The 16,228-nt window shown below is 39.9% G+C and overlaps 1 protein-coding gene across 5 annotated transcripts in view; it reads right to left on the bottom strand.

Annotated features, from left to right (window-relative positions):
- Window positions 1-16,228, bottom strand: part of LDLRAD4 (low density lipoprotein receptor class A domain containing 4) — a 427,294-nt gene that overhangs the window by 317,736 nt on the left and 93,330 nt on the right. Inside the window, exon 1 of one of the 5 annotated variants that reach the window (XM_073331680.2) lies at window positions 10,548-10,564. The exons of the other annotated variants lie outside the window; for them this stretch is intronic. The gene's annotated coding sequence lies outside the window, so the exon portion shown is untranslated. Of the gene's footprint in view, window positions 1-10,547; window positions 10,565-16,228 lie in introns of those variants that run through there. 5 annotated transcript variants of the gene reach the window in all.

Here is a 16,228-nt window from a genome sequence, read left to right as displayed (position 1 = left end):
TCAATATACTACATTAAATTGGAATAGTAAATCCTTTACAAACCACATTTAAAAAGGTCATTGCCCCCCAAGAACTTACAATCTACAATAAACACAACACACACATGCAGTAACAATTTCCAGCCTAAGGAAGTGTTGGGAGATTACTTCCTTCACAACCAACGTATTATTACCTGGATTTCTAAGTCACATGACCACAGCATCTTGTTGCTTACACAATGTATGCTCAAACACCAAAATCCTGTAAAAGGAGCCACATTTTATTCTTCACCTTTCTTCAGTCACAGTCACAGGTGCTGGAACTCGGGGTGTGGCAGTACCCCCTGGCTTGAAGTGGTTTCCATCACATACAGTTTTTACACTTTGGGTCAATGGCTCTCAGCACCTCCACTGTACAAATTTTTCTAGAACCCCTGATCACTGCCTATTTTTTTTAATAGGGAGCAGATCCCAGAGGCAGCTCAGCTTTTCACGTCTCATGCACAGGTGGCTCAAGAGAAGAGCTATGAACTGGTTAAACAGGAGACAGAAGGGAGTATGCCTGCAGAAAAAGCAAACCTGGTCTCACAGACTCAGACTGAACCTTAAGCTAAAGTTTTCTGTTACTCTTTTGTTGTTCATGTTAACTTGTTTTGGTTTCTGGATATAAAATGTTATCCTTTGTAGAAAATCTTGCTGGCTGCATCTCTGCCTTTAATTTTTTCTAGTCACTCCATCAGTTGACAGATGATTACATGGAAGAAATTATTTGATGGGTGGACCTGAAGGAGGAAATGGAGTCACTTGATACAATGAAGTGGGATAGGGTGGCACATGTAGGGAATATATTGAGGAATCACCACCACACGTTTGGAGGGGTTATTTAAATATAGGTCAAATGCCACGATTTTCTTTTTTTTTTACATTACTCTTAATCCAGCCACACTTGAAAACCATCAATGACAAAGTCTGATTCTATCATACTTGATTGTTTCCTTTTCTTTCATTTATAAAAGTGGTAAACAGCCTCATTGGGTCCTGTGGGAGCCACCATAATGCTCTTCTTATAAAAATATCAGTATGTGGACAGTAAAATATTACACTGTTAAAGATGTCATGTTTTCACTGCAGGATCTACCTATGCAGCAGCAAACCCAGGAGGATGGGGAGCAACCCTCTTTCTTATACAATAAATCCCTTTACCTTCTCAAATGCAGAATCTATTTATTCTTAACTAGACAAATAGTAATTTGTACCATCCATAAATTAAAACAGAATTAAGTTATAGCTTCCTCTTAAGTTCAGAGACTAAATCCCTCTGCAGTCTACTACTCAAGAACCGTCTCATGTTTTAGCATCAAGCTCCTCTTGCTATTATATATTAGACTTATTAATATATTCAATTCAGCATTGCTACTGTAAACTTATTGGATTCTTTCTTACCAAACAATGAAATAACGCAACTCACCTTCCCAAAGTCAAGCCTTTGAACAATAAAACCCCAAAAGCCTACAGAGATGGGAAAATTCTTAAATTCTGTACTCATAGTTCCAGGTTCTCTACCTCATACTTAAAATCAATGAGAGGGCTAACCTTTTAGCCTGCAACACAATGGAAACTTTTCTGTGACAGGATGTAGTGGCAATACCAGGACTACAGCAAGCAAGGTATTAAGTCTAGCTTCCCTTTTCTCACCCTTTGATCAGGTGCTATGGAAAGGAGCTATAAAAATGGTTATTGGGAAGTCAGAGAACAGAATGCCTGAGGTAAGACAAGGCTCTACACCCAGGCCCTCAAGTCTAGGAGAAATCCATACTAGGGATGTTTCTGGACGGAGGGAAAGTTCAACATAGTGCAAATTAAAAGTTTCTGGCCTTGGGTCCCACTACTCCTGCAATCTTTCATAGAATCATAGAATATTAGGGTTGGAAGAGACCTCAGGAGGTCAGCTAGTCCAACCCCCTGCTCAAAGCAGGACCAACACCAACTAAATCATCCCAGCCAGGGCTTCGTCAAGCCGGGTCATAAAAACCTCTAAGGATGGAGATTCCACCACCTCCCTAGGTAACCCATTCCAGTGCTTCACCACCCTCCTAGTGAAACAGTGTTTCCTAATATCCAACCTAGACCTTCCCCACTGCAACTTGAAACCCTTGCTTCTTGTTCTGTCATCTGCCACCACTGAGAACAGCCTAGCTCCATCCTCTTTGGAACCCCCCTTTAGGTAGTTGAAGGCTGCTATCAAATCCCCCCTCACTCTTCTCTTTCTGTAAACAGACCTCCAAAACCTGCACACAACCCCAATGTGATCAATGCAATTGTATGCAAGGGCAGAGGTCTCCCCTGCAGAGTAGCTTGCAGGAGTTGGGCTTTGCTAATGTAAGGTGTGAAGCAGAACCCGATTCTTTAATCGTAGAGCTGAAGTCTTTTCCTAACTATATTTGTTGGGTTTGACTCTTTCCCCTAACCACCACCCCAAGCCAAAGATTTGACTTTGTAAAGGTGACTTGCATCATTCCAATCTTTGGCAGCAGTATTACTGATCCACTGGATCTGTGCTAAGTCCCAACTTTTAAACAGTCTCTTAAAGGAACCCTTCAGTGTGGAAGATCCCTAAAGGGTTCCACTCTTCCTTCAGGATCGGCGTTGTAGACTCAACTCCTTCAGGACTGAGCTCCTGGGCTCCAGATCTCCTGTTCACCCTCTCAGTTCTGCCCTGCAAGTCCAAATGCGATAGACTTCTAGTCAGAGAATTTTACATTATTCAGTGATCAATTCACCTCAGCAAATATATGCAGACACACACAGCAGCCTTTTCAAAACAAAATAGGGTATATTAGTCAACTGGACTACAACATCGGAAGTCCTTAAGTTAGCAAATAAAAGTTAAGACATAGTCCATCTGGCCAAGCTGCTATGAACTCCAGTTCAAGCTCGGTCTCTCTGTCCCTTTGTCAGTCCAAGCTGAGCACTTTGTGTCTCTCCAGAGGGCCACATTTAATCCTGCCACCTGACATATTTTCCTTTGTTCTTGAGCTGGGGTCTTGGCTCTTCTTTGCTTATTTGTCAGGTGAGACCATTCTTGTCATTGGGGCTCCCCATTGTCCATTTTGTATTCTCCATTGATATGGGTTGGTTTCAGCAGGTTCCAAGCCAGTTCCTTAACAAGTCATTCATTGCACCCCAGACAGCGAGGGGACACCTCATGTCTCCTGTTCTGCCCCAAGAGCATACTTAACTCTTTTGCCCCCTCTGGGTAGCAATGCAAAGTACCAAAGGAAACTGAGGCACACACAGACTTCATAAAAATATTACAAAAAAATCCCACTTCATCATGGAGGGGGACGAATCAGCTTAAGGTAACAACTTTTAATAAACATCAGAAGCCTAGTGCATAATGACGTACCAAAGCTATGGTGTTCCTTCCTTCTCAAAAATGCTGGCTGATTACTCCTGTCAGTCTCACTTCACATTAAGGTTCCATTTATAATGGTTAATATATGAGGTTATAAGCACATTACAGACACAAGTAGCTTGTGTTATAAGGATATCAGTAAAAAGGTTTAAAGATGGTTATTAGAAACCTATTTTATTACAACAATCTATTAACCATTTATTAAAGCATCAATATGTATTAACCCTTATAAACGCATCCTTAATACCCTGCTGTCTAATTTTCTGTCAAATTACACCACCAGTTTACATTGTACACTACCATAACCAAATTATCTGAGAGGCTTTATATAAGTGACACACAGAGAAAAGACTCCTCAACAGCTGAAATTCGATACAGTTAAAAATAAAGATGTACTTCATTTCCCTGACTACCAGAATCATAATATTTAGGGAAGAAAGAGGGTTACTTGCCAGGTATGCACACAAAATTAGCACTGAATGACTGAAAACTGTGATGAAAAGAGGAAGTTGCATAAATGCAGAAGAATAAAAATGCAGGCAGTCAAGGAGTCAGACAGCTTGATGTGATAATATGGAAGAGTCATTGAGAACTTGGATTCTGCTACCACAGACAAAGTTTTCCTGGAGGCAGCTTAGTGTGGCCAGATGTCCTACTTTCAGTAGGATTGTCCTACTTTTCAATAAGTCAAAATATGTTTTGTTTGGTATAAAAGGTAAAAGTCCTACTCCATGACACTGTCATCCTACGTGTCCTACCTTGCTAGAACCACGTGAGCAGCCTTAGGCATCATAAAGGCAGAAAAACTACACCATCTTCCTAAACACAGCCCCATCTCAGTTTTTTTTTTCAATATACGCATATAAACTCATACCATTTCATCACTCATACACTAGAAAAAAAAAAGAACAGGTTTTATTGTCTCCTTTTTTATTTTCCCCTGGCTTTGTTCACACATTGGATATTAGTTTTACTTGCTGAGCTTAATAAAAAAGAAGTGCCATATTTTGGTTCCAAACATCTAGTTACTCCAAGTAGTTTGCCCAGTGTTGCATTAACCAAGGACTTCATAACAAAATTCTATCACTATACCAACCAGTCTGCTGTTGAGATTCCTAGCAAAGCCCTTCATGTACTTATACTATAAACTAATGTCAGACTTGTTTTACTTTTTAGTTAAAAATTTAAACATTTTACAATGTCAAATTATTTCAACATTGAGACATTTAACAAGTCGTTAAAATATGTGCTACACTCAGGCCACATTTTTCAGTTAATTAAACAGGTCTTCTCCACATTTATGCCTCTGTTCATCATTCACTCATATCTTCAAGTGATTTTTGTTGTTGTGAGTAGTGTCATGTGCCACTGTAGCATTTCTAGAATAGACGTAAGATGTCAACAGTACCACTTATACCAAAGAAATGGTATCAGCTCATTAGTCTTCAATAAGTACCAGGAATGGAAGAAACAGCAGCTGACCCAGGACAACTTTCTTAGCTTACAGGGACAGTTCCCTATGAATACAGATAAGCTTCACCAAAAGAGCAGACTGACAAAGGGTATGTTTGAAAAATATACTTACCTTAAAAATATGCCTGATTCTCTAAATGCCTAGAAATAAAAGTATTAGCCAAATGGGGAGAGGGAGGAGCAGTAATTAAACATATCCATTCAATAGGTTCAATATGCCTCTCTAAATAACACCAATTTACAGAACCAGTTAGGTTACTATGATGAAACAAAGGAAGTCTACCTAATCAGTACCACAGAGCAGCTCTTCAGAATGGGCAAGAGGAGGAAACAAAACAAGGAGGAAGAGAATTTCCTCTTAGTAAATCTTTTAAGCTCATAGTCCCATAACTGCAGGAATAGATGATAAAGCTTTTCCTCAATAAACAGCAGCATCTGCTGCTCTAGATAAGAAATGTGCAGCTAAATCACAAAGAATGGACTAAGGTATACACGGGTTTAAAGTACAACAGTCTGCATGTTCGAGACAGACATATACTTTATAAACAAAAAAGGGAAAGTACAGGACAAGTGGTTATCTATAAAAACAAATGTCTGAAGAGATACTAAAAATAGTTGACAAGCCTGATATATGGTACTACCACCCAAAAGTCCTGTAAAGATTTCTGTTAGCTTTACTATGTGTGTATTTGTTTTAAAACTAATTTAAAACTGTTTCCAGATCCATATACATACAACACATACATTTTTAAAATTAAGTCATTTCAAATAATATTTTAATAGTACATGCATTACTATTTGTGTAGATAAAAATAAATGATACAATAACAGTGCATAAAAGATTGCATAATTGGTATTAACTAAAGGCATAATGGGAAAGAGGTTTCACCAAAGCATCAAACACTAATCTTAGAATAAAATTCCAGAAGATGCACACCTACATGCTGCTGCAAAATGAAACACAGAAAAAATAAATAAGAGATTCCAATTGTATTTTATGCTATTTAAAAATTCTCAGCCTCCTATAAGAATAACTAATAATTCTTTGGAAATTGCTATGCATTGCGGTTGACTATCATTACTGCAAAAGTAAAAAATTATTTCTCTTTAAAAGTTATAGCAAATGAACAAGACAGATTGGGAATGGGAAGGAGGAAGATAGGAAAAGGGAAAGAGAGAACTGCCTTAGGAGGCAACATAAAAACTTTTTTGGTAATATTGTGACAGATCAGACTTCAAATCAGATAACTGTGCTAATTCTGTGAACAAGTTTTCAAATCAATTGACTTTGAGCTTTAATGTTTGGATTTTTTGCAACATTGTCCAAGTTAAGAGATCTGAAGAAGAGCTCTGTATAAGCTTGACTCTCTCATCAACAAAAGTTGGTCCAATAAAAGATATCCACTTTGCCTCAAATTAAGAGACACGTTATCAGCTATATTGATTTTTCTTATTAATCCCTGGATTTCAGCTAAAAAAAAAAAAAGCTTCCCTATTTTTGTAGAATCACTGTTTGCACAAAGACAGTGTACAAGCTAACTTCAACAGACACGACCTTTAGAAAGTAGTAACGTTCACCCTGTGCTTGTGGGCACTTTGACACATTAGCACTTTGAGAGATCTCCAGGCAGTATTTTATCAACAGGGTGCATCCAGGCATGATGTGCACTTTCACAGTATATTAGCATATCTAGAGGAGGAACACTCCAGACTGCAATGGCCTTTCATTGCAGGAGAGACCTGAAGTGTGGAAAAAAACCCACTGAAGTTCTCACTGACATCTGGAAGCTTTCTTATGTAACTAGGACTCTATCATCAGCATCATATAATACCTAATACCTTTATATAAACTAGAGAATCCTTTATAGATACTCACTCCCAAAGTATTTTAATAATGAAAATGCTTACCCCAACCCCCACACTCCCAGATTTTCTGGTAGCTTTATATTCTGAAGAGCGAATAATCTTGACTTCCCCCTCTTTATTATTTGCATTACAATAGCACCCAGAGGCCCCATTATAAAGGTGCTGAACACATCAGTAAGAGGCAGCTTCTGGGGTCCCACAGCACTTACAACCCAAATGAACAAGATGATCAAGACCCTGATTCTCATCTCACTTACACCTGTAGGAAATCAGAAGTAAACCCCATTGAAGTCAATGGAGTTAACATAAGGATAACAAAAGGAGCGAATCAGGCCCGAAGACTGAGTGAGAAGAGTTATTCTGTGTCATAAATATAAAGGGAAGGGTAAACACCTTTAAATCCCTCCTGGACAGAGGAAAAACCCTTTCACCTGTAAAGGGTAAAGAAGCTAAGATAACCTCGCTGGCACCTGACCAAAATGACCAATGAAGAGACAAGATACTTTCAAAGCTGGAGGGGGGAAGAACAAAGAGGTCTGTCTGTCTGTGTGTTACTTTTGCCGGGACCTGAGCAGGAATGTAGGTCAGAACTCCTGTAAAGAGTTAGTAAGCAATCTAGAAGATATGCGTTAGATTCTGTTTTATTTAAATGACTGATAAAATAAGCTGTGCTGGATGGAATGTATATTTCTGTTTTTGTGTCTTTTTGTAACTTAAGGTTTTGCCTAGAGGGATTCTCTATGTTTTGAATCTGGTTATCCTGTAAGGTATTTACCATCCTGATTTTACAGAGGTGATTCTTTTACTTTTTCTTTAATTAAAATTCTCTTAAGAATTTGCTTTTTCATTGTTCTTAAGGTCCAAGGGTTTGGGTCTGTGTTCACCTATGCAAATCGGTAAGGATTTTTATCAAGCTTTCCCCAGGAAAGGGGGTGTAGTGCTTGGGGGGATATTTCTGGGGGGAGATGTTTCCAAGTGGGCACTTCCCCTGTTCTTTGTGTAACACTTTGGTGGTGGCAACATTTAACCTAAGCTGGTAAGAATAAGCTTAGGTTAGGGGGTCTTTCATGCAGGTCCCCACATCTGAACCCTAGAGTTCAGAGTGGGGAAGGAACCTTGACATTCCTGTTTTGTAGATGAGAAACCAAGAAACAGAAAAATTAAGTGAACTGTCCAGGGTCAAAAAGGAAGTTGGTGGCAGAGCCAGCCAATGAATCCATTTCTTCTTAACCACAGTCTAGCCTTCTTCTCGCTGCGTTTTTGGTGGTCACTGAGCCCTATTATCTGAGCAGGTGACTCCCCCTGGTATTCTCAAGTCTGCCTGCATACATAAGACGGCTCAACTAACAAAGCAGCAATTTGAGATTACAGCAGATCTTCTAGGGTCAGAGTGGAGGAGGCTATATAATTAGTTATGTACAGCAGAACCTCAGAGTAACAGACACCTCGGGAATGGAGGTTGTCCATAACTCTGAAATGTTCATAACTCTAAACAAAGTGCAGTTCGGGCTCCAAAGCACCCTACTCAGCCCCAAGCATCAGTTTGCGAGCTTGTCCCCCTCCGGACACCATATGTATCTGTGTGTAAACGTGTTCCCCTCCCGGTTGATGGAGGGGTGTAAAAACAGCACCCCGCCCCCGCCCCCCCATTCCTGGCCAGGGAAGAGTGAGGAGTGGGAGGGGAGGAAGGGTGAAAACTCCAGATGCCTTGGGTGGCAGCCCTAGCATCTTGATGTAAGTGGCTGCCCCACGCATGGGGTGGGGACAGGCAGCCCAGATATGCCTGCCTTTAAGATGCAATACAGCTACAGTAGAGTATTTGCTTTTTATTTTTTATTGGGTTTTTTTTTCGTCTCTGCTGCTGCCTGATTGGTTACTTCCGGTTTCACATGGTGTCTGGTTGACCAGTCAGTCCGTAACTCTGGTGTTTGTATCTTTGAGGTTCTACTGTAACTTGCGTTAATATGATTTAAGAAATCTTCTTTGACACTACTTAAAGATATAATTTTCAATCACCGCAGCCAAAGAATTGCTTCTCCTCACACCTGTATTACAAAACATACTGAACTATTTAAACTTTAAGATACTGTCTCTCCCCTTTCCTGTATCTGTCCTCTAGCTGTAAATGTCCACCTGCCTTTAACATTTTCTGAAACCCAGGAGAGATTGTCTTAAAGAAAGACTTGGACCTTCTTCATTAGTGCCAATGTGAAAGACCACTGAGTTCCCCTCACTGAAAACACAGGCAACAGTTTTTTAACCTTTCGGGCAAATCATACAGATAACCAAAATGGCTGAATAGTAAGAAGAATTCTGAGACCTGCTCTCTCATTCTGCTTTAAATTCCTGCTTTGAATTTTCCAGGGACACACCTAGTATGTACTCACAGTTGCTTTACAAGATGTTAAACAAATCAGAACTGCTTCACATCACAAATGGGATCAACAAAGCTAACTGAGCCAGCTGTACCCTGGCACGGTGCCACTGGCTGCACAGAGATGCTACCCCAGGGAATGAATTACTCTGACCAAGCCCTCAGTGTCAAGGTCAACTCTTCTTTAAAGTCATCTCCATCAGTAAACCATAATACAATATATTTTACTTCATTCCACAGCCAAAGAATAATGTTTATACTAAAATTCTGGATAAGGTTTCCCCTTTCACTGGAAAGAGGCACACTTTAATCTGCATTCATCAATTTCAAAATAAATATTGTAAGTTAATGTTCCATCTTCTTTGTTCTGAACCCGTATCTTTAGGGTTTGATGGTAAGGGGTGAAGGATTTTACTTAATACATTAGACAAAGCACTAACACTGATCTATTCTCTTCCCAAAAAATACCAACAAAGGGAGCTATGGGTCACTGATCCAAAAAATTAAACGCTGGAATGTACAACCAACAATGTCACCCTTCACTAGCAGGCATCCTGTGGAGAGAAAAACCAAACAAATATAACTCAACTGTCTATCCAAAAGAAAACATTTTGAAAAGAACAAGGTGAAATTCAGTCCCACTTCTCTGGAGGAAACGTATCTGATTACTGCTTCAAACCTCTATCAGAATCCGCTTGAATACAACTGGGACATGTGGAGAAAATTTATGTCATTTGTATCATAGCTGGCTTGGGGGAAGGAAGAGGTTTCTTGCTGAGGTCAGGCTTGGGAAATTATTTGCTTTTTTCTTCAATCTATAGGCATTGTCCTCTACTGCAGTAATTTTGCTTGGAAAAAACTGAGCAGCTGAAACATACCTGAAGGAGGTTAGTTTTCACCATAAGTGACCACCTCGGTAGCTGTCACTCCATCTTCAACAAATCAAGACTATATTTTGTCATGACATGGTCACATAGACAAATTCCACTCTGTATTAGAGCATGAGGTTGTGTACTAATGGTTCTCAAACCCCATCTCTGAGACAATTTATTTAGATGGATCAGAGATTCATTTTTGACTAGTATTTCCTTTCTCTCCCATAAAAAATATGCACCCTTTCAATACCCGTCTCTCTTTCTTAAAAAGACTATATCAAATAATATTACTACAGCTTGTCAACTGAAGTGCATTATAACTGTATCACAATGAGAGACAATGTTGTTTTCTCAATGCTCCAAGCCCGCTTCTGCACACAGATGTTCTGACCACATTTTCTGTTGGGTGGTTACTTGTCCAGACACTGACGTCAGAACAGAGGGTGGCAGGACACTAGGAAGACTCCTGGATAGCATTCATTGTAATGGCAAATGGTAGAAAAATGCATATAGGATTTCAGACTCCATGAAAGAAAAATCAAGTTATCAAAGGTAAGATACTAACTTGTGTTTTCTTTTCCACACCCAACAAGGTCACTGCAGGATTTGCTGGGATTCCTTCATGCTAAATTGGACAAATTGCAGGTAATTGTTGTCCCTGTTTGAAGAGAAGTTAGAATTGCTATCAGCAAAAATTGATGGTCTGGGAGGCTGGGTGTAGGAGACTGAGTATTGTAGAAAATCAGTGATATAGAGAAAAATGAAAGTCACCACATGTTGTACCATGTCATTAAAATATGAATTTGCCAAGTGGATGATGCAATAACTGAAAATTTTAGACATAAGGTAAAAAGTATTTGGGTCTTGTGCTGCCTAGTTGTAATAGGAAGTTTAGACTTGAAATTAGATAAAGGTTTCTAACCATCAGAGGAGTGAAGTTTTGGAATAGCCTTCCAAGGGAAGCAGTGAGGGCAAAAGATCTATCTGGCTTTAAACTCCATAAGTTTATGGATGAGATGGTATGATGGGATAACATGGTTTTGGTAATTAAATATTCATGGTAAATAGGCCCAATGGCCTGTGATGGGATATTAGATGGGGTGGGATCTGAGTTACCCAGGAAAGAATTTTCTGTAGTATCTGGCTAGTGAATCTTGCCCATATGCTCAGGGTTTAGCTGACCGCCATATTTGGGGTCGGGAAGGGATTTTCCTCCAGGGCAGATTGGAAGAGGCCCTGGAGGTTTTTCACCTTCCTCTGTAGTATGGGGCACGGGTCACTTGCTGGAGGATTCTCTGCTCCTTGAAGTCTTTAAACCACAATTTGAGGACTTCAATAGCTCAGACATAGGTGAGAGGTTTTTTGCAGGAGTGGTGGGTGAAATTCTGTGGCCTGCGTTGTGCAGGAGGTCAGACTGGATGATCATAATGGTCCCTTCTGACCTAAATATCTATGAATCTATGAATAGGGGGTTATGCAGTTACAATCCAGCAGGCTCTGCAATTATGGGAAGATTTCTATACATTAAGATACACCACTCAGTAAAAATGCACTACAATATTTCTACTAGATTTTCTTTTGAAATACAAAGCATTTCATAGAAATATTTCGATTGGTGTTCACTATTGTAACACCTTATTTTTACAAAATCCATCTTTTGACTTATATGTTTCATACATTCTTCAAAGCAGAGGAATATTTTAGAAGACCAACTAAGAAAGGTTTAATTGTTTTGCAAAAGTCTTAATGAAACAAACAACAAAAATCTAGACTTCTTGATTTAACAAAACCAAATTTATATGTTAAGATGATGAATCCCAACTCCGGTGTTACAGATCGCGTTTTTATGAAACAGACAAGTAACTCTTTTTGCATCTATTAAAACAGAGGAAAATATGCTTTTCTTTCCTCAGTTTATTGCCAAACAGCCTTACAAATCTTCAAAAATCATAGACAGACTAAATTCACTTTAAATAATTTCCAAGAGGACAACATTTTACTTGTATTCTGTCAGACCAACAGAAATATATGCAGTTATTAACAGAAATGAACGCAATTCTTCTCAGGCTGGTAGTTGACAGCATTAAGCAGGAAGAACATTTAATAGGAACTTTGTATACCATCCTATAACTGAGCTCTCATAGTTCCTCCTGGTTAATACTATGAAATATCAAATTCTGCACTGGACTGTATGAATAAAAATATACAGAATTAAAGAAAGAACCAGTTGCTTAAAGTAGGCAATTGTAAGCCTGAATGAAACAAAAGAAAAATTCTACAGACAAACCTCTTTTGGCAAAATACTTTGCCTTCAATGAATCTCTCTCTAAAGAATTTCAGTTTAGTTTCAACTACTGCATTGTAATTAGGCCTTGTAGAACAAACACCTCTCCCTAAAACATGCAAACTCTTCATCTTCCAAGTATATTCCTCACAGACACTCCTTTTTAATATGCTGTTAATGGGAAACGGCATCAACGTGGTGTGGGCTGCTGTTATATATTGGAACTCTAAGGTAAATGCAAAAAGCAAGTTAAGTAACCACTGAAGAAGTTTTCATCAACTTAATTTAATTACACAAAAAGATCCAAGGCCTAATAACTATGGCCCTGATCTAGGAAAGTACTAAAGTATGTGCACTTAAGTGCTTTATTAATTTAGGTAAACTTCAGAATCATTTGGAAAAGCAGAGATGAGTTGGAAGCACAATCACAAGTTCAGGCTGGTAGTTGACAGCATTAAGCAGGAAGAACATTTAATAGGAACTGGGGTGCGGGATGGTGCTTACCTGGGGGTGCTCCCCAGAAGGGCAACAGGAATTCCCCTCCCTCAGCTCCTTGCTTCACATGCTGCTTCTGCCCGCAGGCACCACCCCCAGCTCCCACTGGCCGCAGTTCCCAGCCAATGGGAGCGGCAGAACTGGAGCTTGGGGCGGAGCAGAGGCAGCACGTGGAGCTAGGAGCTGGAGGTCACCGCTTCCCAGGAGCTGGGTAGGGAACCCGACCCCCAGCACCCCCCCGGCTGAGTACCCCCCCAGGCTGCGCCCCCCAGGCACCCATGGCAGGACCACCACCCTTAGCCACCACCCTGAGCCACCCTCCAGCCCCCACCCTGACCCCCAAGTTTTAGTCAGGTAATATTTAGTAAAAGTCATGGAGAGGTCACGGGACGTGAATTTATGTTTGCTGCCTGTAACCTCTCCATGACTTTTATTGGGAAAAAAAAGTGACTAAAACGTAGCCTTAACTATAATTATATAGGAACACAGTAATTTTTATTATGATTATTTATTTGTATTATCATTATCCTCTCTGAAGCCTGATTTATAAAATGAAAAATCTCTCCCCAGTGGAGACAGAAATAGAAAGCTAAACCTAGAAATATATACGGAAAGTGTAAGATTTCTTAATGAAACAAAATTCTCTGTTCTTTAACACCTTCTCTCCCAATGCCACATGGGTCCTTGCAGCTCTAAATGATAGAACAGTTTTCTTTGAAATGAAGTATCATTACGCTCTAGTCTATCAAGCTGAAGCTTTGTTCTAAAGAGCACCCTGCTTAAAATCAACAGTTGCAATGGAAATGCCAGGTCTGGTGAACTTTTGCTAGAAAGGCGATTAATCTCATGATGACATTTTGGAGGTCTTGACAAAGCAACATTTCCAAGTGAGATAAACCTCATCTCCTAATATTCAGCACTGGAATAAGGAAACAACCAGTGCTTGAGACACCAATGAATTACCAACTGCAGGCTAATCACTAGTCTGCATCTAAAAACAGCTGATGGCTACAGGTTTTTTGTTTTCTACTAAAGATCAAAATCACAGGAGCCAGTTGGCCTGTATGTAGTGTGACAACGCACCTCTTTCATCACATCAGGGCTCTGCATTTTTCCTTCTGGCATTGAAGGGGCCTGGAGTAAATCAGAAGTTTAATACTTCACACTAGTTTATTTACAATACATATAGGTTAGGTCTTAGGATTGGCCCAAGGGCTTCTTTAAGCAAAAACAAGGCAAATAAGTTTCTTAACTCCCACTGGAGTACGGTCTCATCTTATGATGGCTACCAATTGCCAGTCACCCTCTCTAACCCACTCTTGGCCCAGCTACACTGGCAGCCAAGACCCCCTCCCCAGACAGAAATAAACACAAAATTTCTTCTTTTCAGGGAAAAACAGCTCTTTACCTCAGAGAAGCCTTTTCCCCTGGCTACACACAATCCTTCCGTAGCTTGTTTCTCCTTCCACATCCCACTCGCTGTAAGAAGTTTTCAAAGGTCACAGGCTGCCTGCCCTTAATTAGACTCGGTTCTCCATCATTAACTTGAGGTAACCTCTTTCAATTCATAGGGAAAAAGGGCTTTAACCATTTTAAGACGGATATACACCTGCCTTCAACCACCCTTCCGGAACTGTCAGGTCTGGCTTTGTCACAGTAGGTTTACAGGAGAATATGAAATTTTCAAGACAGTTTTTGATAAATATATGTTAAAAATAATTTTAAAAAACACGTCTTCAAAACACTTTGCAAACAGTAAGTCTCACAGCATCTCAGAGAGAAGTATTAGCCTTGTTTTTACAGATTGGGAAACAAACACACAGGTTAAGTGACTTTCCCAAGGCCACACAGCCAGTTAATGTCAGAACCAAGAATAAATCTTTCAGCCTCATGTCCTGCACCACTAACCCAGGCTGCATTCTTTAATAAACAGGATTAGAGACGATGCTATACAATTTCTTGTGCAGTTAAAGTGTTGATTCAGTCTAATCTTTTCTGAAGAGTGATGGAGATTGGAGTACACAATAATGGATTTCTTATTTTGCTTGCTATATTAAATTAAGAAGTTATATGACATGTTATAAATACATATTTTGTTGAATAATTTTTGTCCTCTCCTTCAAGCCTCTTCACAATTCTACTCCTTTCTGTTTATTCATTTGCCTTCTATCCTGTCCTTCCAGCTTCTCTGCTAACAGCCAGTCTTGACCCTCCAACCAAACTGACTTTTTTCCATGCTGCTTCTTACTTCTAAACCACCCTCCCAGAACTGATCCATAAGGTCACTACTCTCCCCCTTCTCGTGATGCTCTTTGGCTGACATCGACAAGAGAACTCCCAACAGACGAGATGATAGGTAGGTTTAGGATTTTATAATATAGAATCTGTATATATTCTGTCAGTTTCCTCTCCTCATAACCTTATGTCATTTGTCTTTCAAGACGGTAAACTCCTCGGATCGGAGGTCACATCTACATCTGTGTTTTTACAGTGCCTAGCACAACGTGACTTCAATCCTTACTGCAAGGCTTTTAGTCTCTCCCATGAGAAATAATAATAATAATTTACAGACTGATCCAATTGGACAGTGATTTCACCCAACAGCACAGGTCAGAGGCAGATCCTAGAACAGAACACAAGTCTCCTGGCTTACAGTCCAGTGTCTGATTTACTGGCTCATACTGAGTCTCCAAAAGGAGCTATATAGCTGGGTGTCATCAACATATTTTTGGTAGTAGAGTTCCTATTGATTCACCACCTAACCAACTGGTCTATGTAGATATTGAAGAGGAGAGCACAGGACAAATCTTTCTGGGACTCCACTGCTGAGAATTTGGGAGGAAAACAGGAACAGTTGCCCACTGCCATCTCTGGCTCCTGTTAGAGAGTAATGACTGGAGCCACCACAGTGCAACATCATCTATATCATACAAGACAGTCAGCAATACACCATGACTGACCGTGTCAAATGCTACACAGAGGTCAAGTAATATAAGCTTTGAGACATGACCTCCATCTATTGCCAATAGTAAGTAATCTTTCAGTGCACTGGAAGACCCTTGTGGAACATGACCAAATTTTTCTTCTTCGGTTATTCACAGGTTCTATTTCACCGAGCCCCACTAGGTGGAAGCTGAAAAAAAGTGGAAAAAGCTCTTTCCTTACTACATCTGAAGCCAGACTACAAAGCATCCAGGAAGTTGGCAGCTACCACATGCTAGAACTTTTTCATTGCTATTTTCTCAAAGATTCTGCCTAGGACTGGAAGGTTTGAAAGATGTGATAGTAGCTGAAGAGGTTATCCACAATGAGTGTTGGCTTTCTGAGATCAGGCAGAGTACTGCAATTTTTCAGGAAGGTTGTCAGTTTTGCTCTCTGTAGAAGATGTTGATGACTTCCATTAGCAGTGGCATATGATTTGTTTTATTTCAGGGGTCTTTCCAAAGAAGGAAATACTTTCTCCGCCA

Source organism: Lepidochelys kempii, chromosome 2 (assembly GCF_965140285.1).
Source record: "Lepidochelys kempii isolate rLepKem1 chromosome 2, rLepKem1.hap1, whole genome shotgun sequence".
NCBI classification, from domain to species: Eukaryota; Metazoa; Chordata; order Testudines; family Cheloniidae; genus Lepidochelys; species Lepidochelys kempii.
The sequence above is the reverse complement of the archived record's forward strand: the minus strand, read 5'-3'. Positions and strand labels throughout refer to the sequence as shown.